General features: G+C 53.9%; 1 protein-coding gene across 3 annotated transcripts in view; it reads left to right on the forward strand.

Annotated features, from left to right (window-relative positions):
* The first annotated feature begins 3477 nt into the window (after positions 1–3477).
* Positions 3478–25074, forward strand: part of SLC7A1 (solute carrier family 7 member 1) — a 60316-nt gene continuing 38719 nt past the window's right edge. Inside the window, exon 1 of one of the 3 annotated variants that reach the window (XM_052650053.1) lies at positions 3478–3744. The gene's annotated coding sequence lies outside the window, so the exon portion shown is untranslated. The remainder of the gene's footprint in view (positions 3745–25074) is intronic. The other 2 variants (XM_052650052.1, XM_052650051.1) reach the window with 2 other exon arrangements.

Raw genomic sequence — 25074 nt, forward strand, 5'->3', positions numbered from 1 at the left:
AATCTTAAGACCGTGAGGTCACAGAAGCTCAAGGTAGGAAGGGATGTCGAAGGATATGGACAGAATGTTTAGAACCTGAAATGTCTTTGCATAAAGGTTGTACTCTTGCTTGACCAAGTTAGAAACATCTGGAATGTTAGTGTTAGTTGCTCAGTCGTGTTTGATTCTTTGCAACCCCGTGGCCTGTAACCCATGAACAGATCACTGTCATTCATGAAACTGTTAGTTGCACAGTTGTGTCCCACTCTTTGCAACCCCATGGACTGTAGCCCACCAGGCTCCTCTGTCCATGGGATTCTCCAGACAAGAATACTGGAGTATAGTATAGCCATTTCCTTCTCCAGGGTATCATCCCAACCCACAGATCAAACCCAGGTCTCCTGCATTGGCGGGTGGATTCTTCACCATCTGAGCTACCAGGAAAGCCCCTGATGAAACATCCAGGGTGTTAGGGTGAGCTGAGACCTCATTCCTTTTTTATCCTAATATAGCAGGAAAGCATTATCTGTGATGAGAGCTTTCAGAGTGCAGTCACCATTGTCTAGGTTTGACTGAAAACGGTGTATCGCGATACCAAGTGGCACACCCTTTTAGAAATCCAAAGAACGGGATGGTTTTTGTCAAATCAAATCCCTGCAGGAATAAGCTAAGCCCCATGAATGATGGGTTTGATCCCTGAGTTAGGAATACACCTTGGAGAAGGGAATGGCTACCGACTCCAGTATTCTTGCCAGGAAAATCCCATGGACAGAGGAGCCTGGTGGGCTACAGTCCATGGGGTTGCAAAGAGTCGGACATGACTGGACAACTAACAGTTTCACAAATGACAATGATCTGTCTGGGGAGCAGTCTCCGGGTGCCACACAGAACCCCAGGATTCACAGGTGGGGGCCTTTCCTGGTTGGGGGGAAATGGAAGAGAATCAGAAACCTGGCTCCAGGGCTGGTGACACCTTCTTCGATTTCATATCTTCCCATGAGAAGGCGGAGGAAGGGATAGTAGAAGCACAGAGGAAAAGAAGACGAGGTCAGGGGTTGTTGAGTTGTTGACCCCTCCTTTCACAGGGGATGCAGCCCAGGCTCCTGGCCACGTCCAGCTGATGCCAGAGAGCTGTTGTGCCTACTGGCCTCCCTGCTCACAGTGGGGACACCGGCCTTCTGCAGTTGGACCTTGGTGTTCGTCCCCATCTAGGGCCAGTGCTCCTTGTGTTGGCAGCACAGCTTCGACACTGCACTGTTAGAGACAAGGAGGCTTCGGAGAACCTCGACAGCTTTCCCACCTTCCACACTGGGCACAAGGGCCAAGAGAGAGGAGAACAATCGTGGGGAAACACTGAAATAGCAACAGATTGCTAAATAACCCCAACAGAGGCATGAGTCTTCTGCAGTGAGGAGTTCAGCGATGTCAGCGCCAGGGCCTCGCTGTGTGTGCCTCCCTTTGGTCCTGCAGTCTTGAGACTACGTGGTCTCCGAGCATAATTAGTTTTCTGCTGGTGCACATTTGGTCTTTCCTACCAGGGAGCTGCTAGCTAGAGGGCCTTGTCACAGAGGGTCTCCTATCGCTTTTCTGAAGGCGAAGCCTGGTGGGTGGGACTGCTGATCTGGGCACATTGCCAACAATCTCCTGGATTACGATGACCCATACATCCACCAGGGCCTGGAACACTTGATCTCAGAATTTACAAATACTAACTCTATGTTCCATGTCTGGGCTACACAAGCAGAGCATCTCTACAATCCATCAAATTCTGTTTTACTTAAAAAAAAAAAATCCCACAATCATATTTCAGGCACTAAAGGATAGTCTGCTAAGAACACAGGTTTATAAGCTCCAAACAGAGGTGAGATAGCTTGCAGAAAACCTTACGGGAATGTAGTGGTAGAAGTGAAAGTCGCTCAGTCGTGTCCGATTCTTTGCAACCCCATGGACCATACAGTCCATGGAATTCTCCAGGCCAGAATACTGGAGTGGGTAGCCATTTCCTCCTCCAAGGGATCTTCCCAACCCAGGGATCAAACCCAGGTCTCCCGCATTACAGGCAGATTCTTTACCAGATGAGCCACAAGGGAAATGGAAGAATTCAGATTCAAATTTGGATCAAGGGCAAAGGCAAAGTGGGTGGTCCTTGACTCACACCAGGCTTCTTTCTGTCTGGCTGTGTCAGCGTTAAGGAGACTGTGGGATTCAGGAAGAACCTCTGCACAGGAGACCTCCTTAATGAAACTTGAGAGCATCACGTCACCAACAGACAGTTCCAATTGAAATGTACTGTTTTAAAGCAACGCCTATGCAGTCAGTCACTATGATTCCAGCAATGTTCCAAATGGGAAAGTGAAAGTGTTAGTCCCTCAGGTCTGTCCGACTCTTTGTGACCCCATGGACTGTAGCCTGCTGGGCTCCTCTGTCCATGGAATTCTCCAGCCCTGTTCAAAGTGCCTTGCAAATACTAACCTATTTTTATGCATTCATGAAAACATTTCTGAAGCTGGCACCCTTCAGTTACATGCTTTATAAATGGCTAGTAATAGTGTATATCACTCTGTGACAATATTGCTGACAATGAGCCCCCATTACTGACCAAGGACATTTGTAGGGGGCGGGGGGCAGGCGGGTAGGAAGTGTGGAAAGGATTTAAAGGTCGTGGACACCACGCTATGGTTTTTCCTTCTTTCCTACAAAGTTAGGAGGCCGGGAGGATTAATTTATGACCTACTTACCTCTTTCATGTCAAAGGTTACTGGAGTTCTAGAGATCGTGGTTCTTGCTTGGGTTTTTGGAGCAAAGAGGAAGCCTGCGAAGTGAGCGCGGGGGTGATTCGGTCTCTGCTACCTCCCTCCGGGGGACAGCAGGTGCGGAAATAGCCGCGGTGATATGCCTGCAAGGGCAGGAGCTAGTCCCGCCGCCGGGGCACAGGCGGACTCGGGCTTTCTGGTCCTTCCTGACAAGGGGCGAGGATGTGTTATTTATTAAAAATAGGCAATAGTTATAAATATTCCGATGACAAAGAAAAGATTTACAATAATACTTAAAACCAAAACACCTTCACGTGTCTCCCAAGTATTTTCATTTAAGAGGAGGCAAACTGGCCGCGAGCGCGGTGTCTGTCCGCCAGCTGGTGCCTGTGATCGGGGGTGGACAGTCCGGCGGGGGTGGACAGTCGGGCGGGGCTGGGTGTCGCACCAGCTTCGTCCACGCCGGGGTGGGGGCGGGGCTGCGGGTGGGGCGGGGGCGGGCGTCCGCCGCCGCGTCCGCAAGCGCCGCCCACCGCGGGGGAATCCCAGGCCGGCCCCGCGCGCGAAGCAGCCGAGCCCCGCCCCGCGCACCGCCCCCACCGCGGTCGGCCCCCCCGAGCCGCGGCCGCGCGGCACTGCCATTGGTGCCCGGCGATGACGCGGGCCGCTGGCCCGGGCGGCGGGCGCCGGGGAGGGCGGGCGCGGGGCGCGGCTGATGAAACCCGCGCGCCGGATGCCTCCCGCCCTCCACACTTCATTCACTCCGCGCGGGCAGGTGTGAGCGGCGGGTCCACTGCTAGCGGAGCGCTGGACCACCAGCTGTCGGTTACCCCAGCCTCGGATCCCACGCGCCGCGCCTCTGCCAGATCATCCGGCAGTCCCGCCGATCCTCGGCCGAGAGTCCGTCCAGTCCAGCTGCGCCTCTGTCCGACCGAGCGTCCATCAGTCCAGCCCTGGCTAGGGCGTCTGTCCAGCGACGGTCCTGCCCGCATCCTGCCGCCCTGCCAGTTCGGTGAGTGCCCGGCCTGCCGAGTCCGGGTCACCTTCGTAGGGTGGGGTGGGGTGGGGGGGAGTGATCCCGGCGCTGCGTGGGGCCGCAGCAGGGCAGCGCTGGCTCAGCGCGCGCGGAGGTCGGGGGGTCGCTGGCATTCTCGGTGGGCGCGCGGGCCGGGCTGGCAGGCGGGCGGGCTGTGCGCGCGGCCGGTGCCCATGCGGCTGTCTCAGATACGGAGTCCATTTTGCTTCCCTGAAGGCGCGGCGTGGTGCATGATGCAACACCCCGTGAGTAAGCGTGGGCGCCCTGGCGCCTCGGGGGGGTGCCACGCGTGCCCTGCCTGGCACTGGGCGCCGGGACGCACCGGTGGTCACGGGGCCGGAGCGGGTGGGTGGGCGCGCACAGGACTCGGCGGGCATCCGGGAGACCTTCCCTTACATGGCGCACAACGGAGCACCCCACCCCGCCACGAGGTCCGCAACGTGTCATCGGCCGCGCGTCCGGAGCCAGCCCCGGGGGGGACGCGGGATGGTCCTGCGGCAGGTGGCCGGTTGGTGACGGTTCTGCGCCCCGCGCGCTGGCCGCGGCGCCTACCTCTATTCCTCCCTGGAACCCCTGGAAGTTCCCTGGCCTGCCTCCACCTCTTACCGGGTCCCCCACGGGGGGTTACTTAGGGGAAGTTCCCACCCCACCCCCACCCCCGCACCGGGTAAGCTTCCTTGTGACCCGAACTGGCCTCTCCGGCCGGTGATCACTGCTCCCGTATGGTTTTTTTTTCCTGGTGGGAGGAAGTTCCGGCTTCACCGAGACGACCTATTCTCGGTGTGTTCCTTTCTACGTAGTAGAAAACTTCCCAGGCCAGGCGGTCGGCCGTCATCCTGAGACGTGTGTGTACCCAGCAGCCGCGCGCTGTAGTAGTACTACGGCCGCGTGCCCTGTTCGCTCCGTCTTCCCCCTTTTCCGTGCCTCTGAGAACCGGAGGGGAGAGGTGCTTGACCTGTGTGATTAGGACAGCCAGGCAAGTGCCCCTGGAAGAAAACCACACTGCCCAGCACCCACCCTGAGGCTCCTGGACAGAGGAGGGGGCCAGCGTTTCCATCCCAGGTATATTTCCCTAAATGAGCTCTTAAACATGTGACCCGGGAGAACTGTGTTTTGGCCTCTGGCAGAGCTTCCTCATTGTGCTTAATTTGAATTGCAATTTATGTGGGATTTATCTTAACAGTTTCTTGCCACTTGTGTCTGGTTCCGATAATAGGAAACCATGATACATTTATCCCCCCTGACATTTTTAGTTGATCTCAGTGGAAATTATTATTTTTACGCTGAACACACCCCTCTGTCATTAAAACGAAAGGCCTTAAGTCCCACAGTCAGAATAGAAACTTAGGGGGACAAAGTAAACAATGGATTCAAAGAGTTTTGAAAGGTTTTAGCATATTAAGATCATGTTTAATTATTGGAGATAAAATTTAAAGCGTGCCAGAGGAGTTTTCACGTGAACAGGACGAGAGTGAATAGAGATCAGAAATGTACTCCCAGTTGTTTAAATCTGGATTGAGCCACATGGATGCTCTTATGCATATAATTATTTGCTTTAAAGGAAAACAGGGCTTGAAACATGAGATTGCTGACCTTGGGGAGCTTGCTTTTTAAGACACATGTTAATTATATCTGGTAAAGCTTTCATTCTTTGATGGAATTAAACACATGTCTACTGACTGTTCTAGTCTGTAGTTTCTTGTCTACTCAGGCCAGTAAAAATATGTAATTATGTTGGAGGGCCCTGCCTTGTGTCTAATTAAATTAATCCCTTTCATTATTAACCATGTGTTTGGAGGTATTGGTCTGTTAATCCCAGGGAGGAATTTAAAGCCGGAATAAGTGTGTCCTTGTTTGGGGAAGAAACATTTTCCTCTGACCCTGGAGTTGTCTGGACTTCCCCGGTGGCTCAGACGGTAAAGAATCTGCTGGCCAATAAGGAGACACAGGTTTGATCCCTGGGTTGGGAAGATCCCCTGGAGAAGGCAATGGCAACCCGCTCCAGGATTCTTGCCTAGGAAATACCATGGACAGAGTGGCCGGGCAGGCTACAGTCCATGGAGTCGCAAAGAGTCAGACACGAACGAGGGAGTAACTTTGGAGTTATCTGGGCCATAGGCATTTTCTGAGATGGCCATCCTTCCACCTGGAGTGCATCTGTAGACGGGCCCGCCCCTGTCTGCTCCAGCTGAGGGCAGGCCCCTGGGACGGGAGGACTTGACTTTTTTTCTCAGGGAGGCGGAGAGTGGTGGGCAGCTGTCCCAGAGGGCAAGGGTCCCTTCAGATCCGGCGTGGAGAAGAGTTGGGAAGGGGCGGGCACAGAGGCGGGGAGGCCAGCGCAGAGGCTGGTAGTCAGGTCTGGGAAAGAAACGCAAGTTGAGCTTATTTCTGCACGAGCAAGAGTGACTGTGTGTCACTTCGGTGCAGGCTGGATGGTGGCAGCTTGGACAGGGTGGAACTGGTAGAAACGTGACTGGTTGAGCTCTGCGCCATCTGTAGGCTGGTGTCCTCGCCCCGTCCGTGGATTTAAAGGAAGAATCCAGGTGAGGCGGGAGAGGTGGGTCCCAGGAGAGCAGAGCCACTGTCCTGGTGAGGTCGGGAAGAGCACGTTGAGAAGGGCTTTATAAAAGGCACAGCTGGCTTTTCTCAGACCCTTGCATGCTCATGAGCAGGACTGAGCCCCACCTGCCCTGTTGCAGCCACGTGTGGTGCCCGGCCTCCTTGTGCTCCCCTGAGCCCTCCAGAGGGCTTCCGGGCTGTGGTTAGTCGGTCGGCCCCGCACCGGGACTGCGGCCATGGGGTGGGCCTGCTTTTTCATTCCTGGTCTTCAGGACACCTGCCTTCCAGGGATTTCTTAAGCTTGAGGCCGCTGGTCCTGGGCTTCAGGCTGAAGTTGTATCCACCCCAAGGTTTTAGGTCACTTCCAGCGGGAGAAGAGTAGCCTCTTTGGCGGCAGGTGATCAGCCCTGTGGTGATATTCTCCGTATTCCCGTATTCCCCCCCAAATTCCAAAGCAGCTTTGACACCAGCCACCCCGACACTTGTGCTAAGCGAGTCACAGCCTACCATGGGGGTTCAGTGCATTCTGTGAAGCTGCTAGAACGGGCAGCATGTGGTGAAAGGGCTGGGTGGGCTGCTCTCATTTCCCTGCAAAGGGGTCACGATTCTCTCGTCCAGGGGACGCAGGCCACACGTTGGAATAGATTCTGACCTGAGGTCCCCCATCACGCCACACACAGGTCTGTCACTTGGCTTTTCCTCTGGTTGTTATCACTAGCAAGGGAGGAGGGGGCACCACCCAGTGGTAGATTCGGGGAAGAGGCCACGTCAGTGTGGAGTTCGGAGGCTTTACAGCTTCAGTGCAGCCTCAGATCACTGCCCTGGAGCGAGGATGCTGCTTCGCGGAGCTGGGGCCGGTGGTCCATTGCCAAGAACGGGGCCCCCGTTGGAGCTGCAGCCAGCTCCGCTGCCTCTGTGTGCAGCCTCTGGAAGGTCCTGTGGACGGTCCGGCCCCTGCAAACGTGTGAAGCCTCCCTCTCAGCCTTGTAATGATACAGTGAATAAACAGAAGTGATAGTGTTCTGTGAAAGAACGAAGGTACTATGGTGTCAGTTGCTCAGTTGTGCCCGACTGTTTGTGACCCTGTGGACTGGGGTTGACCCCATGAACTATAGCCCTCCAGGCTCCTCTGTCCTTGGGATTCTCCAGGCAAGAATATTGGAGTGGGTTACCATTCCCTCCTCCAGGCGATCTTCCCGATCCAGGAATCGAACTCGTATCTCTTTTATTGACAGGCAGATTCTTTACCATCTGAGCCACCAGGGAAGCCCAATAAAGGTACTAAGTCAACACATTTAGTGTCTTTCATGAAATAAGTTCTTTCCTCTGCCAGCCTCCTCTTCTGATAAGCGCAACCAGAAGTCAAGCTCCAGAAAGGCTTCACGGGCTCCCGAGAGGTGGGTTTAAACAGAGGCGGGAGAAACAAGGTCCTGCGTCAAGCAGGACAGTGTGGATTTCCCCGCTGTCTCCCTTTTCCCAGAATCACCTTTCCCCTCTGGATGCAGTTGTGTCCTTAACAGTCTGTCTTCCTGCCCTAGAGCTTTCTTCCAAATATCTATGCAGATAAGATTGCTGTGTAGAACCAAGTGCTTTCCTACTTATGTAGGAGTAGAGGCTGCTGCGCACATGCCGGGCACACAGTGGGCTCTGCCTCGAGACCCACTCACGGTGCCAACCCCGGGCGGCCCCCTACCCCCGCTCTCCTCATGGCCCCCCTCCCCAGAGTGGGCTCCACTTATCTCTAAAATGCCTTTTTCTAAGATGTTTCTCAGAGCCACATTTAAATTCTTTTCTGTATTGCCTGCAGAGTAATTGACTTCTAGTACCCACTGTGTAGGGTTGAGGGGATTTAAATGAGGCCATAATCCAGGTTATGCACCTCACATAACTCTGACACCCACCAAGTGCTTCATGTAAATATTCGCTATTATATTGGAGAGAAAGCACAGTTCTTTGATTTCAGCATGGAAGAAAACCGCAACAGCTTTGTTTTGCTCCCCCACTTTCCCGAGATGTTAATGTGTAGTCCCTTCTCCTTGGAGCTGTGTCCACACTGCAGGGGGTGGTGTAGGGCCTGGTGTCAGGGAGGCCAGTTCTGCGTATCTCAGATCCACAACCTTGGGTTTGAACCCTCCTCATGCCTCGAGGTGGCTTCCCTGGTGGTTCAGATGGTAAAGAATCTGCCTGCAATGCAGGAGACGCGGGTTCAACCCCTGGGTGGGGAAGATCCTCTGGAGAAGAAAATGGCAACCCACGCCAGTATTCTTGACTGGAGAACACCCTGGACAGAGGAGACTGGCGGGCTATGGTCCATGGGGTCGCAAAGAGTCAGACACAACTGACTAACACTTCCACCTTTTTTCCACGCCTCTGGGAGGCAGAACTCCCGGCCCCGTTCTCACTGTTTGCCTGTGTGTGTCTGTGTGCACGTGCCTATATGTGTGTGTGAGTGAGAAAGGGTGTACGTGTGTGTCTGTTTAGAAGGTGTTCACCTTCATCCATCCCAGACATTTGTCCCAGTTACCCTGAGGGCTTTGGGCTTAAAAACTTGGGCCACGTCTGTTTCCCACCATTTTTCCTCCTTCCTGGAGGGGTGATGTAGATCCTTGAGAGGAGTGAGGTGGGGTAGGGTGGGGTGGGGTGGCGGGCCATCACGGGGGATGCTGGCGAGGGGAAAGGAGGGACCGCGGTGTGACTGGTGTTTCATCACACGGTTGTCACCATCTTCTTCCCACCTGTGAAGATGCTTGCGCTGACCTTTTCAGGTTGGCTTGGAAACGCTCTCTTTCTCTGAATCTTTTTATCTGCCCACCGAGTACCATTAACCAAAGTCTCTTAGACCAAGTAGGAAGGAAGGGAGAGGCCCTTGGGCTGGGTAAGACTCAGACTACAAGCCCTTGTGAGCACTCACCGTCGGCTCCACGCTTTCTGTGTTTTTTTTATTTAATCCTCACAGTTGCCCGGTCCTGCTGTTTGGCTGATGGGGACGGGGCCTGGAGAAGGGATGCAAGTTATCGACAGGCACAGGGGTGGTTGTAAGCGGCAGAGCGTGGATTTGCCCCTGGGACCTGGCCCCGGGGTCCTGACACCGCATGTGCCCAGGGCCGTGGGCGTCACCCCATGTCTGGGGACTGTGGTCTGGCGCTCATGTGTGCGCCGGCCGAGCTGGGCCCTAAGATAAGCACACAGACCTGGAGATGTGAGGCCCCTGGGCTCTCTGGGTTCCGAGTAAGTCCTGGAGGTGTGGGAGCCAGCTGTCCCACTGCTGCACGGTGGCCCGCGTTATTTCTCTATCTGCCCGCGCGTCTTGGGAGTGCACCCCTCTTTTCTCTGAGCTGGGTCTCCTGGTGTAGCTGGAGCTCTGGAGTCCCGGGACAGCTGTGCTGGCCAGTGGTCAGACCTGGCACTGGCGCGTGTGTGACACAGGCTGGGCCGCATTCTTTCTGGGTCAGCAGCAGTCCGGCGTTGGCATCACTAGAGCTGGCTGGACGTGGGGCTTCCAGCCAGGCCCTGGGGAGCCCTGCTTCTCGGGTCTGCATCAGTCCTCTCTGGTCCCCCTCCAGCTCTGCTGGAGCGGGGGGCCCTCTGCAGGGGCTCTGATTTGCAGGGAAGCGTGGTTTCCCTCCCGGTTCTCTGTGTCCCTGCCCTTCTCAAGGCCGGTGGCAGTGGTCCTTGGGCCCAGATCTTTACTTCCGTAGTGTGTGAGGTGGGGCGGGGTCTTCTTCCTTGCGAGATGCTTCTTTGACACCCTCAGAACGCTGGGGACGGGGGCTGTCTGAGCCAGGGTAGCAGCAGGGCGCGTCTTTCCTGGAGAGACTGGGCCCCGGTGGCCGGGGCCTTGGCCTTGCTGTGAGGCCTGGGGTGCTGCCAGGTGGGGTGGGGAGGCTCTTCCCCACCCCTGCCTGCCTCTCTCCTCTCTTACTTTACTTTTCAACTTTTCATGAATAATACTTGTGACTTAAAGAAAAAGGTTGCAGGAGTTACAGGAGCTCCTCAGTTTTTTCAAATCACCCGTTGCTTATATTTTGTTCCTTTTTCCTGTTTGTCTGTCAGTCGATTAATCTACACACACACATACATGTATTTTTTCCTGAACCCTCTGAGAATAAGTCGAAGACATCATGTCATTTGATTTACCCCCCTGCAAGCTTCAATGTGTTTCCTAATAAGGTTATTCTCGTTCTCTTACGTGAGCACAGTATGACATCAAAACCAGGAAATTTAACGTTACAACACTGTCATCCAGTCCACAGTCAACTTTCCGTTGTTCACATAATTTCCTTTACGTGTGCGCATAGGTAGTTTGTTTCTTTCTCTTCCCTTTTTCAGGAGAGGCTCTTTCAATGGAACTGTGGTCTAATTTTCTCTTATAAGCCTCTTGAAGGAAAAAATGTTTCTAAAAGTTAGAATGCATTATTGTGAAGAATTGGGAAGCTACAGAAAAGTAAAAGAAGGAGGAGATGAACACCACTGTGGTTCCAGCACAGAGGCCGAGAGCCCGGCAGGTTAGTGGGCTCGCGGGAAGGTGGATGGTCGGAAGTCTTCAGCTCAGGGTGACCTGATCCCTCAGACCTGCACCCCGAACACGCAGGGTGGGAGCCCCGAGCAGAGACCTGGGGCCCCAGGGCAGCGGGCGCCCTGTCTGGAACTGAAGCTTTCATGCCCCTGCCCACCCCCTGGCCGGTTGCGCACCTGAACAGGCAGTTAACCCCTCGGGGTGGGGAAGGGTGGAGATCATTATTAAATACCCAGAACTTGTTCACGACTTGAAAAGAAATGTTGCAGGCCCTCTCTTGTCTGCTGTGCAGCCCTGGCTCCCAGACTCAGCAAGGGGTAGGGGCACGGGCCTGCAGGAGAGGCTAGGGGAGAGAGAAAAGGGAACACGCTAAATTGTGCATTCTAGTCTTTGCTGAGGTTCCCGGGGAGGGTTCCAAACTGCTGGATGAGGCGTGGATCTCGCCCGTGCGTTTCAGTTATGGCAGATGTCCCCTTGATCATCACCAGCAACGCCCCCAGGGCTCCACTCTTTGCCGGCTTAGAAGACCTCACGGGGTGGGGCTGGTTTCAGAGGACCTGGCTCCCCCGGGTTTGTGCCTCAGTTTCCCCGGGCTGTGAAATCCACACTGTGTGAGAAAGGGCCTCTGAAGGCCACGATCAAAAGCCTTGAGTATTTTTCCAATGTTTGTTTTTTCTTCTCCCGCACCAGACCCTCTCCTTGAAGGAGCTGGCCTGGAGAGGGGCTGCGGTGGGCAGCCGCCCAGACTCTGCACGCCCCGCTGGGGCCGCGGAACTCCTAACCTGGACGGGCCAGGGCCGGAGGCTGCTCTTCAAAGGAACCCTTTGAAGTGCAAACATTTCCTTTCCTGAAAAGAAGGGAAATTGAAATGAAAACGTATTGTTCTGTGTAGACAATGTTCTCTTGGATCAAAGAGGGAGTAGGGCTTATAAAAAAGGGAGATTTACGAGTTAGGCCTTAACGTGGCCCACGGGGAAGCCGTGACCGTGTACTTGCCCTCCGTCTGTGATTGGTAAGGTTGTATATCCTCCTTTTCCCCCATTAAGGCCCTAAATCTGTGTTTAGCTGCGTCTCTTGTTTGTGTTTTTATTGTGAGGTCAGTGAGCGTTTGAATATATCTTTGGGTAAATTATGACACTGTCCACATGGAATATTATGTAGTCAATAAAAGTGGTGTTTTCAGGGAACATCTGATCTTATGGGAAAAACTTTACTGTTAAAAGTGAAAAACTTGGATTCAGTTTTTCATATCCAGTGTTATCTCAATGAGATGCCTGTATTTGTACAGAAAGAAAACACTTAAAATCAGGTTTTGTTTTGTTCACTGCTGGGCATGTAGCCCCTGAACGAGTGCTTAGCAAATGTTTGTTGAAAGAATTATTTTTATAATTAGTGAAACAGCAATATAGTTTAAAGCAGGGCGAAGGTGGGGGAGGGGGGTGTCTTTAAATGGATAACCAACAAGGACCTAGTGTACAGCACAGGAAACTCTGGTCAATGTTATCTGGCAGCCTGGATGGGAGCAGAGTTTCGGAAAGGATGAGTACGTGTATGAGTATGGCTGTCGACCTGGAGCTATCACAGCATTGTTAATCAGCTATACCCCAATATAAAATAAAAAGTTAAAAAATAAACTATGCTAAGATAGAAAAAAAGGAGGGGTGCCTTTGAGCTATGTAGTAACACTTTGGCGAGTGGAAAGAACAAGAAATTATTCTAAATTTAATTTTAACTTATTTTTAATTAATTCTGCCCCGGCATCTTGATTTGGGATTTATTTGGGGCTTTTTTTTGGTACAGACACGTACCACCTTTTGTGCTTTGGTGCAAACCGTCCTGTGACGTTTCTGTTTTGGGAATAATCAGGTCTTGTTGCAAGAATGGGTTTTCCTGGCCACTAGGCTTCTTCACAGATGGGGCAAGATGACAGCCTCTCACGTGCTCTGTGTCTGAGGCTCTTTGCACCGGCCTGACCTGTCCTGTTGTTGGGAACTTTGCTTGACTTGCCAGAAGCGTCTCATCTTCGAGCATCAGTGCTACCAAGCTACACTAGTAGGCTGTCTGCCGCCGTGTTTCTGACTTAGGAAGTCCTTTAATAACACAGCGTCTCATTCCAGAAGTCGGCTTGGAGGAATGACCCTGATCTCAGGGATTGCGTGTAACAGCCACTGGTGCCTGCCCCGGTGAGGGCGTTTCGTTCCTCCTTCAAAAGGATGCCAGCACTTGGGTTTCAGAGCCTGGTCCACACAGGGCTCTGGAGGCCCCTGGGGAAGGCATCCTTTGGGCTGGGGAAGGGCTGCTGGGGCCCGCAGCCAGGTGCTTCTGAGGGTGGCGGCTGTCTGTTCTTTGGCGTCAGTCTCTAAGAGGAGATAAGCTGGCACGTCTCAGGTGCGCCCCCGGGGACACGCATGTTTATATGGAGATGAAAATGAACCTTCCCCAGCACAGCACGTGTTCTTGGACCTGCGTGTGATCTGAGAATTCTTACTCTTCTCTGTGGCCTTACAGACAGCCCTGGGGGAGACTCAAAGTTTGCAGAGAGAGCTGGGCCTGGGAGTGCCACCTTGCCTGCCCACCTTCCTCTCCTCCTTGGTGTTGGGAGTTTTACAGGGTCTGGACTGGGGCCTGGGAGGAATTCTCTGTCCACACTGGTTTGGACAAAGACAGTGGAGGGTAAAAAGGTTTCTTTTTGTGGTGACTGAGCTTTTCTGACTAAAGTGGACGTTATTCTGTGTGATGACTCCCCAGAAAGCAGACAGGGGCACAAGGCAGGATCTGTGTGCATTCCCGGGGTGGTTTGCTGCTGATGCAGACCTGGGTTGCTCTGTCCTAAGCTGACCCCACACGCTGGCATTTTGAAGGTGGCCTGGCTGGGCTGTGTGATTTTTTTTTTCCAGGGATGGCCCAAACTTTCGTGAATTTCAGCACTTTGGCTTTTATTCAGTGTGATTTGAGGAAGAGCCCATCTGAAAGGTGAGCCTTTCAGAGTTGAGGATTTGTGGGGAGAAGAGTAAGAAAAGACACTCTTCTTGGAGGCGTTAAGTTTTGGACTCTGAGGTTTGAAGGATTAAAATTGAGCAGGGCGTTGAAAATAATATTAGCAATAGCAATCATACCATTAAATTGTTCTTCTTGAAAAGGTTGAATGGATTTTGTTCTCTTGTTTGGGAAGTGTTTGAATTTTTTGCTAAAAAATTAGTATTCTGTAATTTAAAAATCTGTATATATAATTTATTGTTACAATTCTTCAAACAACTGTAAATCAAGGGAATTGATTGTATGGAACAAAAGCACGGTGACAAGAGAACTGGAACAGGATAAATTACCTAGTTTATTGAAACAGTGTACAAATATCTGGTCTTGTTTCTTGTAACTTACTTTACTTACTTTGCTTCTCACTAAATTTAAGAATTGAGAGTGCTTAATTTACAGTCTTATCATTTATACGTTACAAATATCATCACCACTGTTGTTACTGTGTGAGAAGAATCCTCAGGAACTTGATTTTATGTTGTTATGTATGTTAATATTATGTGAAATAGGAGATAATCTGTAATTGTAATCGCATAACATATCTCCCAGGGGCTTCCCAGGTGTCGCTAGTGGTAAAGAACCTACCTGCCAATGTAGGTGAGGTAAGAGATGCGGGTTTGATCCCTGGGTTGGGAAGATCCCCTGGAGGAGGAAACGGCAACCCACTCCAGTGTTCACGCCTGGAGAATTCCATGGACAGAGGGGCCTGGTGGGCTACAGTCCATTTGGTTGTCAGACACGACGGAAGCAACTTAGCAAGCGTGCATACAATGTGTCCCCCCATAAATCTATCACTTCAAATTTTTACCATCAAGTTTGGTCTTTGTAGAAAAAACTTTTGTTGGAAGACAGTTCTTTCTCCCTCGAGGGCAGTCTTAGGAGATTTTAGGCAAGAACATTCCCTAATTCTTTGAGTAATGTGTATTGAACCGGGAAGAGCGTCTCGTGAGTGTCAGAGTTTGATGCACGCAGAATTTTGGAAAATTATCGGATCCAATTTGCGCTAGGATTCAGTCCTCATCCCTGAAAGACTCTTGGGTCTGTGGTCTGATGAGTTCTGGCGAGAGCTCAGCCACCATGAACCTGCCTACAGCTCCCAGAATTGCCTGGAGAGCCTCTGGGTGGCGGGAGATTTTGGAGCCTCCTGGGGGCTGCTGGCTCAGTGCCCTCGGCCCCCTGGCAGGGCCTCCCTTTCCAGCAAGATGTGTGGCTGTGCACAGGCCAGAAACACTGTCTTGCCCGGGTGAGGCGCTGGCACCCGGGACGGAGGGAGAGCTCTGAGGCTCTGCAGGAGGAAGCAGCACCGTCCCCAGTTCCAGCGAGTGATAGTGCAGGGACTTCTCCTAGAACTGCCCTCCCCCCGAGACTGCCTCTAGCCAGCAGGGCTCCACGGCTCACTGTCACATGCATGTGGCCCGTGGGCTTCATCCCGCTCCATGCAGACTCTCTTAGTGCCTGGACCTGCAGAGTAATAATAGAAATTTAAACCGAGGGGGCAGGCCTCACCATGCCTGGGCAGATGGTGCACAGAACAGGAGACCCACGTTGCCTTGTGCCACGTGGCCTCTTCTTTGCTACAGTTCGCCTTCCACCCGTAACTGAAACATGTGTTGGTGCAGACTGGGCAGATGTGGCCGCAGGGGTGACGTCAGGATGGAGAAAAGAAATACAGGTGCATTAAGTGTGTAAGTTTGCATGAGATCCCAGGGCCTTTCGCATCCTGAAGTCAGCCCTCCAGTGTCTCAGATGCCTGCACACAGACCCGGGGATCTCCCAGGGCCGCAGGTTTGTGTCTGAAGGCCAGGGGCAGAGTTCCTAGCAGCTCCCCGTCCTCTCGGGTCACCGGCCTCTGTCAAACTCCCGGCATCCGGACCTTGTCAAGGAGACCTCAGTGGTGCTTGGACCACAGTGCCCTGAGGCCAGGCTTGGCACCCGGAGTGGAGCGTGGTGTGGAGCAGACACTCAAAAGATGTCCTTTCAGGAACCCAAGCACTTGCTGTTGCTGGACCGTTTATTTGGGCGCCCTTGTGATGGGAGGGGCCAGGGCCCATTCATCTCTGACCGGCCTGGTTATCTGTTTGCCGCCAACAGCAGAGAGGAAGTGGTGAGTCAGGCTGCAGGGGTGGAGCTCCAGCCGAGGAGAGGCCCTGGGAGGGGACAGGACGGCCTAGAAAGAGCCGCAAGAACTCCATGTGCGGGCCCGCCGGCAGCTCCCTGCCTCAGTTTCTCCATGTGGAGAGTGGGGACAGTAATAGCCCCCACGTTGCAGGCTGTGCTGAGGATTCAGGAGGTAAAATGAGTTTAGAACACATGCCTGTGAGCTCTAGGTCAGGTTGGTGTGCAGAGGGTTAGTCTTCAGGCTCTGGAGGTTTCTGTCCAGAGAAGAGCCCATCCCAGGGGTGGCGATGGAGGAGGTGATGGAGGAGGCATGGACTGGTACATAGGGTATCCCTGGAGGCTGCGGTGGGGCTAAGGAGAGGCTGCCCCTTGTTCTCTCCTAGTCGGGAGGTTCTTAATGGAAGAGGGGGTGTCAGGACCTTTTGTTACAGGTCCGGTGTTGCTGGAGCTGGGGCGGGCCGGGAGGCACGGTGTCAGGGCCCCCTGCTCCTGAGACCTCAGCCCAGGACGCCACCTGGTGAGGTGGGGCGTGGGCCTGGGTGGGTGTGCAGGTGCGAAGCCCCTGCAGTTCCCTTCCGTCGACCTCAGAGGAAGTTTCTGGAACGGACGGGTGCTCAGGTGTGGGTCCATCCTCCCCTGGCAGCCCTGAGGCCCCAGGGATGTGGCCTTGGCCACTGGCCTTTGAATGGTTAGGGGCAGCTTGGCTGTCTTTGACGGCCGTCCAGGTGGGAGCATCTTGCCGGGTGCATGGATTTGTGTTGGGGGATGGAAGGCAAGCTTGGCCACCAAGCAGATCAGCTTTTTCTCAGCAAGCTTTGAAGGCGGCCTGTTTACTCACTGCACGTGCCGTGGAGATGCCCCACTGGAATTCTTCAGTCTAAATGTTCCCCCCACCTCCCGGGGAGATAGCAAGGGGCACATCGGTGGAAGTGGAGTATTGTTACATTCAGTTGTAGTCGGGTTTTATTTTTGCTTTATTATCTGGCTCATTAATCCATGTGTTTCATTGGAAGGCTAAATCGTACATAGAAACATCATTGATGTTTTTTCTTTAAAATTTGGAACTTGCAATCACTTCTATAAAAAACCATGAGCCAGGACCGGATGTTCTTGGAGGGCTGTGGACTGCAGTGTACGTGGCAGGGTCTGGCGGGGGTCGAGGTGGGGGACTGACCCCTGCCCTTGATCCCATGGCCATTAGTAGCTTCTTTTATACCGTCCCACCACGGTGTTGTTTCTCAGGCAAAATCAGATTCCATTCCTGGCACCTCATGCAACGTGTCTTAAAAACAGCCTTCCTCCACTCTTCTGCCTCTGGAGACACGGGCATTATTAATGTGTCTCACCAGGTGTTAGGATGAGCAGTGTGTCACATGGGTGAGACCTCTGGCTGGACCCTGAATAATCTCTCTGCTTTTTGGCACTCATTACCTTGGCAGAGGGGACGTCTGTCTGCTGAGGGGGCCTGGTCTCGACAGCTCAGGAAAGCAGCCAGCAAGGAGGTTAAGATGTGTTAAGGTGTGAAGACTGCCTGTGGAGGAGGACGGACCACCCCCACCCACTCGCAGGTCGTCTCCAGGGGCCGAGGGCTGACTTGTGGCAGGAAGAGGAGTGTCGTGGATGTCTTGGGGTTCGGGTGTGGCATCATGAGGGCCGCAGGGGCTGGGGCTGGAACCCTCTGACCCTGCTGCCTGGCCCTGGGGTCCCGCCTGGGGACTCACCACACTCTTCTCTCCAAATGCCCCGGGGAAGGCCTCCCCAGCAGTTAGAGGGGCCTGCAAGTGCAGAGACCTCCTTGCCGCTGGCCAGGCCACAGAGGGAGTGACCCTGAGCAAGTCCTGACCCTGACTCCTGACCCCTGACCTCAGGGCCACGCTCTCTGCTTCTGGGTTTGAAAGAGATCGGATCAGGATACTCACCTTGGGGGTTCCAGCCCTCAGCAGGAAATGGGTGACGCTCCGTGATGTAAAGACTAAAGAGGTGCGTGCAGCAGTGTAGTATCCACAGTGTAAAAGCAGGCACAGCAAAAAGCCGATGCAGCAGAAAACAGAAGCTCTCGAGTTAGGACGCTGGCGAAGATGTGGATTGAGAAGTGCCACTTGGCCTGTGTGAGCCCAGAAACATGGAGTGGGGTGATTTGTACGACTAGAAGGAGCAGAGTGGCTGTTATTTAAAAACAACAACAAAAAACCCCCCACCTGGTGACCGGCATCCACGTGGACCACCAGACTTGGATACCGAAGCATCACTGCTTTCCTAGCGTGGGTGGGCCCTCACGGTGCCACAGGAAGTAGGAGCAGGCAAGAGGCATGTCCCACACATGGGTTTCTCTCTGCCTCCAGGCCGCCTTCTGTCCACCCCTGCTCCTCAGTCTTTGCTGCCTCTGGGGCGGACCAGCCTGGAGACAGACCTCAGGACGCCCGGCTGCCTTTCCCGGGTCTCAACACCCGGGAGCCCCTTGAAGGGCGGGCTTTCTGCCCAAGGTCCTTTAGTTTTTGCCTTGGTGGACAGGATGGGAGATGGCCGAGTGCTCCTGTTTAGGCATGCAGATGCGTGCATGTGAAAATAACACGCCCTTGCATCAGGCCGTGCACACTCAGCTGTGGGGTCAAGGTGGCGTCAGCGTCAGCGGAAGACAGGATGGCAGACGGTCAGATCTGCAAAAAGGCTTCGATTGTGCAGCCGTGGTTCAGGTGTCTCGAATGTCTGCTCTCTGGGCAGAATCCGACAAGGGTTGTGTTACAGGAGAGGGGAAACTGCTGGTCTGCAAACTGCTAAGAAGGCTCGGCTTCTGTCTGGGGCGGAGGAGAGCATGTTAGAGGGCTGGGAGGGGATGATTTGGGAGCGCCCCGTCTGGCAGTGCCAGCAGAGAGAGAGGTGACCCGGCGGGCAAGGCGAGCCCTGGGTTCCCGGCCCGCCCCGGCGGTGGGCTGGGCCCTCGTCAGGACTTGCAGGGGTCTCAGCGTAAAGGAAGAAAGCACAGTGCTTTCCGCGGCTGGTCACCCACAGGCCCAGAAGGAGCGGGGGCGGAAGAGGAAAAGTGGACGTGAGAAGGATGTGATTGTCCTGGCCTGTGGGGCCGGGGTTATCGCGAATCTCTGAGAACGCTGTCATGGGACAGGCCCCCGTACAAAGCGTGCTTTGTGAGCTTCCGCAGGGATAGGACTCTGGCCAGAGCCGCCCCGTGTGACCGAGATACCCTTCTTTCTGTTCTTGGAACTCCAAGTCCGGACTGTGTGGGCTTCGGGGGAGCAGGACACACTTGGTGTCCATGGTGCCCACCCGAGTCATCTTGTTCACACCCTGCGGTCCCCCTGAGGCGAGCTGGGCACCGCCCTCTGGTCTGAATGAGGAGCCCGCTTGGAACCACAGTCTGGAAGCTTCCTTGGCTCTCTCCAGGGCATCCTCCACCCGCAGCCACTCCTCTACAGTCAGTGCCCTGTTCTCACTTCTCTGACCTGACCCAGACGGGCTGGACCGTCGCCAGGTCACCACGAGAGCAGAGTCAGCCGCAGAGGGGGCGGCCCAGAGGAGAGGCGCGGGGCCCCGTCTGACTGTCAGAGTCACTGTACCTTAGCCGCGTCAGGCCTCGGGAGAGCAGACCGTGTTAGGTATGGAACTGCAGTTGAATTCTGGAGTTGACCTTGTGTTGCTCTGTTGATAATTCGTGAAGGTTCATATTGGCATTTAAATTGGGCTTCCCTGGTGGCTCAGAGGGTAAGGAATCTGACTGTCATGCAGGAGACCTGGGTTCGACCCCTAGGTCCAGAAGAATGGCAACCCACTCCAATGTTCTTGCCTGGAGAATCCCTTGGACAGAGGAGCTGACAGGCTACAGTCCATGGGGTCACAGAGTCGGACAGGACTGAGTGACTCCCATGCATGTACATGATCGATAAAGAGATTCAGCAGTGGAAGTGACCAGCCGGGGCGAGGGCGGCTCCCACCAGAGCCGCCAGGGTGGAGGCGGGGGGAGCAGGAATTGTGTTCCCAGAGGGGTTCCAGCCCAGCACCTTTGTCCTTCAGATGGACACTGACCGTCCGACTGTCTGGGGCCTGGGTCGGGGGAGCGGCCGACTGGAGGCGTCAGCCGGGGGCTGCACTGTCAGCTCCCGGTCAGTGTGTGCCGGTTCCCACTGGCTGCACTCTTCCTCCCTCTGTTCACTCCCTGATGTCACAGACCCGGCATGTTTGTCATCTGGGTAGACCATGTGCCTGCATCTGATGGGTCCTTGGAGGCACGGGGGAGCTGGTGACCCTCACCAGATGGCTTCCAAGCCTGCATCCTGTAGCCCCGGGAGGTCCTGTAGGTCTGATCTGAGATCGGTGTTGTTAGCCTTAAGCGGGGACTGGGGGCCCCAGGAAGCAGTGACATGGTGCATGACCAATCCCTGAGATGGACTGAGATGGTCGTGTGGGCCTTTCCCCCGGTCGAAGAGAGTCTTGTCTTCCTTGCCTCGGCCTTTCCTGCAAGTGTTTGCTCTTACTCACGGCAACTCTAGGCAGCACAGAGCCTTGATGAGGTTTGCTGAAAATTAATGATAAACGTGTATCTCCAGCTCAGAATGGAGGTTGCAGGGCAGCAGGGGGATGGCCGGAGTCCCCCACATGAGGACAGAGATCGGTTCTTTGGGGCTGAGTCTGAAAAGACACGTTACTGTACTAACAGCATAGACCCCCTTTGAATTTTAACTCTTCAGACATTGGTATGAAAAACCTTTGGCTCGATTTGTACATTAAACTCGCTTTTAGCCATTTTTTTTTTTAAACCTCATCATGAAATACTTGAACATTTAGCAGCAGAAGCAAGAGCAGTTTTGCCGGACACCAGGTGAATCGTATCCCAGGGCTCCATGCAGCGTCCACTGTCCACGTTCGAATGTGTCTGTAAACCCTAAGTTATTGGTCTGTTAGCAGAATGGGAAGTTCATAGTTGCAGAGCCAAAGTTTCTTTATAAAATACTCAAAATACACCAGGGATTTATCTGGGAAACAGTGTGCAGTACTCTCTTTTAAAAATATATGTCATCCTCTTTTTTTTTTGAAGTTTCTTGTTTGGCTAGGGCGTCCTTGGGACACTTTCCAAGCCAGAGCAAGGGAAATCGGAACAGGGTTGAATAATACTTTTATGTATAAATAAGAAAATTGTGGTGTTCTCAGATGTTTGTTTGATTAACCGCTCCCATAACTAAAGACCAGCTACAATGGTCACACAAAGGACCGTAGGAAAAAAAACGTTTTGGGACCAAGGTTCTCTCTTGTCTGGGAGGGGGTGGCCTTGCTCCTCGGCTCTGCGTGTGAATCCTAACAGGTGCTCCATCGGGTGGGCAACCAGGTGTTTTGGCTTCGTTTGTTTGGTTTAGACCCAGCACAGACACTTGTAACTTGCAGTACAAATAATTCTCAGCTGACAAACTGGTTAAAGAGCAAAGAATATCAGCTGCCCTGGTGAGGTGTGCCAGGGAGTGGAAGATTTACCCTAGACTTGGATTTTTCGATGATTAAATGAGATTTCAAATTTCCTTGAACAGGTTCTTCGAGAAGTCCAGATTTGCTCATTCGCTCCCTCAGCAGATGTTGGTCGGCTGCCATGGGCTCTTGGCTGAGTCACCCAAGTGCTGACCCTCGTGGGCCACGTTCCGGGGGGTTGGTTCCCTGCAGATGCTGCGAAGATGCAGGCCGCCGGCCGAGGACCCGTTTCTGTGATTAAGCCGACTAGAGAGGATGCCAGGCTCTTAGCAGTGATCTTCATCTCTCCTGAAACTGCCCGCTTTTAGCCAGTCTTTCCTAATTAGACCCACTCGTGTGCTGTCAGGAGCCCCCACCCATTTCCCCGATGTATTCATACACTTGGCGGTTTTTCCTTTTCTTGCAGATTCTGTCCTTTTCTGGGTCTGTGATGGGGGCGTCCTCCACACACAGTATGTTTGGGGGTGGGGCAAGGCCTTTGCAGAGAGGCCGTCTGTGGGTCAGAGCTGAGGGTCAGGGGCAAGGAGAGTCTGGGGTGGGAGTGAGGTGCTCAGGCTTGGGCCGTGGACACCAGGCTGGGGGTCACCAGGCTGAGCAAATAAGAAGACTGGTCAGATGCTCAGTTAAATTTGGACATGCAGAGAAACTTGAGTTGTAGACAATCAATGGATGCATTTTAGTATTCACTTTTTTAATACTGAAAAAGAATTTACGGGTGGTATGTGGAATGAAGTCATGATACACTTGGGGCACACTTACACGGAGCCATTACTCGTCCTTGCTCACGTGACAGGCTGGTGTGAGTGGCATCCCGCCTGTGGCCCGGCCTTGTTTGGAGGGGGGAGGCTGGGGCCCCAGGGGGCACACGGAGTCACATCCCTTTCTCCACGTCAGGGGAGTCGGCTGCTCAGGGCCCCCATGTGGCGACCACATGGTTATCACATGCCTCCGATCACTTGTATTTTACAAACCAGAGCGGAGGGGACTGGGGAGCCAGAACGGCAGGTCACAGCATCCTGTGTGGGTCTCACCCTCGCCTGGAATGCAGGAACTCAGGTTTTTGCACCTGAAATGTACTCCCGACGTTGCCTCTTTATAGTCCTCGGTCTCCCGGGCTTGAGACGTCAGTTGCCTTGGCCGCATTTCCGTTTCTTGCCTCCAGTATCAGTGGTTTAGGGCATCCTCTGTGTCCTTCCTCCCCCACTGCCCTGTCTCAGCCGTCTTGTCTTCTGTGCAGTAACCTTACTGGTTTCTTCCAGCCTCCCCCACCTCCACCTTTTGGAAATCCTCCCGTGTGTTCCCTCTGTACATTTTTTTAAACAGATCCTTTCTCTCTGTGAAACGAACCTCCAGAACAGGGAGCCCAGAGCTTTCTCTGTCGCCTGCATTTCCTAACAGGGCGTGCGTGCGTGCGTGCGTGCGTGCGTGCGTGCAGTGGATGCTCTGTGAGCAGCTCTTGGATGGAGGGTCCCGGGGGGTCTGGGCTGGTGGACCGGGCTTCTCTGGGGGTGGGTGTGGCCGGTGGTAGGTCCAGGGGTCCAGCCTCCTGCCTTTGGTGCCCAAGTCACAGGTCGGCTCAGCTCTGGAGCTGGTGCCCCTGGCCACTGGCCATCTGGCACTCTTCCTGGTGACATTTCACGCTGACTTCTCCTTTGAAGAAGGGTTTTGAAGCAATGCTGTGCACAGAAAGGTCAACAAAGAAGAGTGGATGATACGCTGACAGAAACATAAGTTAAAAGGCAGGAAGTGGAACAGCCTGATGTCACCAGGTTAGAGGGGATGAGCGGAAAAAATGCCCTTGAAATTACTCTTTAATCACTTGTCTGCAGAGACGTAAAGCGGGACACAGAAAACAAACATTTCCATTCAATGTATGTGCAGTTTGGCAAAACAAACCACAGGGCTTTGTGAGCGTCCAGACCTCCTGGCAGGAGGAAAGCGGCCTCATGACTGGGGCATCGCTTTCCGCCGGGGTTCACGGTGGATGTGGCCGCCCCGCTGAGAGCAGGTGAAACAGAGCATCTTGTTTCCTAAAACGGCCAGATTGGGCCCAAGGGCCAGATAGGCGAAGAGGCCCCTGGGTGGAGTCGTCTCAGCCCCACAGCCCCCTTCACAGGTGAGCCATCTGACCCATCACCTGTGAAGGGGGCGCCCGAGCGGGTCCCGGCCCCTAAAGGACAGCGGGGACCAGGAGGGCCACTGCCACGGCCACCCCCGGACCCATGCGCCGCAGACCCTGCGGCCATCAGCCCTGTGGAACCCGAGATGTTTACAGATCCAGAAATAAAAGTCAGTGGTTCTAAACTCAATACTGGTTATAATGTGTATATCCATTTCTTCACACAGTTCATGTCGTTGTATATATATTCTTAATAGCTTTAAGTCAGTTTACCTATTTTGAGGCAGTAGCCCTTAAACCTGCAACTATCTAAACAGGTACAGAGGGAAACACGTCAAACAATAAGCTTAATTTTGTTTTTTAAACCGCGTGTTTGCACAGCACTTAGTCAGTTACGGAACCCCGTCAGAGACTAGAACAGGTATCGTTTGGAGGACCTGCTTACCCTCCGGTGCACCTTGCACGGGGGCTGCTGGTGAGATCCCACACGGATGAAGAAGGTGCTCATGACGGCGCTGGTGTGCCAGCTGCGCTCCGGGCACCGTGGTGTTAACCCTTTCCTCCCCACCCTGCCCTGGCTGGGAGGTGACCAGGACCAGGACTGGCCTCAGCCTGCAGTGGGGAAAAAGGGAACCCACAGAGACCAAGTCACTCGCCTGCCGTGTTCTGAACCCAGTTTTGTCTGAGACTTTAACCTCTCTCACCTCTGGTCTCTGGGCTCTACAACGGGGAGCAAGGCGGGGTGGGTGGGCAGGGTGCTATATCAGAGCGGTGAGACTGGAAGACTTAAAGGCAGGAGGAGAAGGGGATGACAGAGGATGTGATGGCTGGTTGGCATCACCGACTCGATGGACATGAGTCTGAGTGAGCTCCAGGAGTCGGTGATGGACAGGGAGGCCTGGCGTGCTGCAGTCCATGGGGTCGCAGAGTCAGATGCGACTGAGCGACTGAACTGAAGACACTCTGCCCGGTTTTCAGGGGGTGAAACCAACACAGAAGAGTCTTTCCCTCGGGGAACGGGGGACTGGTGCTTGTCTGAGCTCACGGGATCTCCCGTGTGGTGAAGACGTGGCGACCACACCTGCCCAGGGGTTCACACGCAGGCTGGAGCCGCCAGGGGGGTGTGCACCCTGTGGGCCTGTCCAGGCGGTGCGGAGTGTGAGTGAGGCTGTGGCGGCTGGCGGGGGGAGGCTGCTGTGTCGCCTCAGGGAACCTTCTGCCCCCGCCTCCACCCCCCGCCCCATCCCCACCTCTTCTTTGTGTCAGCCTAATTCACGTCATGTAACTGGGCCGTGTCTGTGACATACCAGCTGCTCAGGTTTTATTAAATTCAATTGAAGATCTCTTAGACATCTTTATCCTGCACTGTGTTGTTGTAAGGAATCATGAGCCCCTGTGGGCATTTTCGAGAGTAAGGTGGGCGTCTGGTGTTGCAGAGTTGGCAGACAGGGCTGTGACCCTGCCTTGCCAGCACACTGAACGTTCAGCTCGG

This window comes from Budorcas taxicolor, chromosome 12 (genome assembly GCF_023091745.1).
Source record: "Budorcas taxicolor isolate Tak-1 chromosome 12, Takin1.1, whole genome shotgun sequence".
In the NCBI taxonomy this organism is placed as follows: Eukaryota; Metazoa; Chordata; class Mammalia; order Artiodactyla; family Bovidae; genus Budorcas; species Budorcas taxicolor.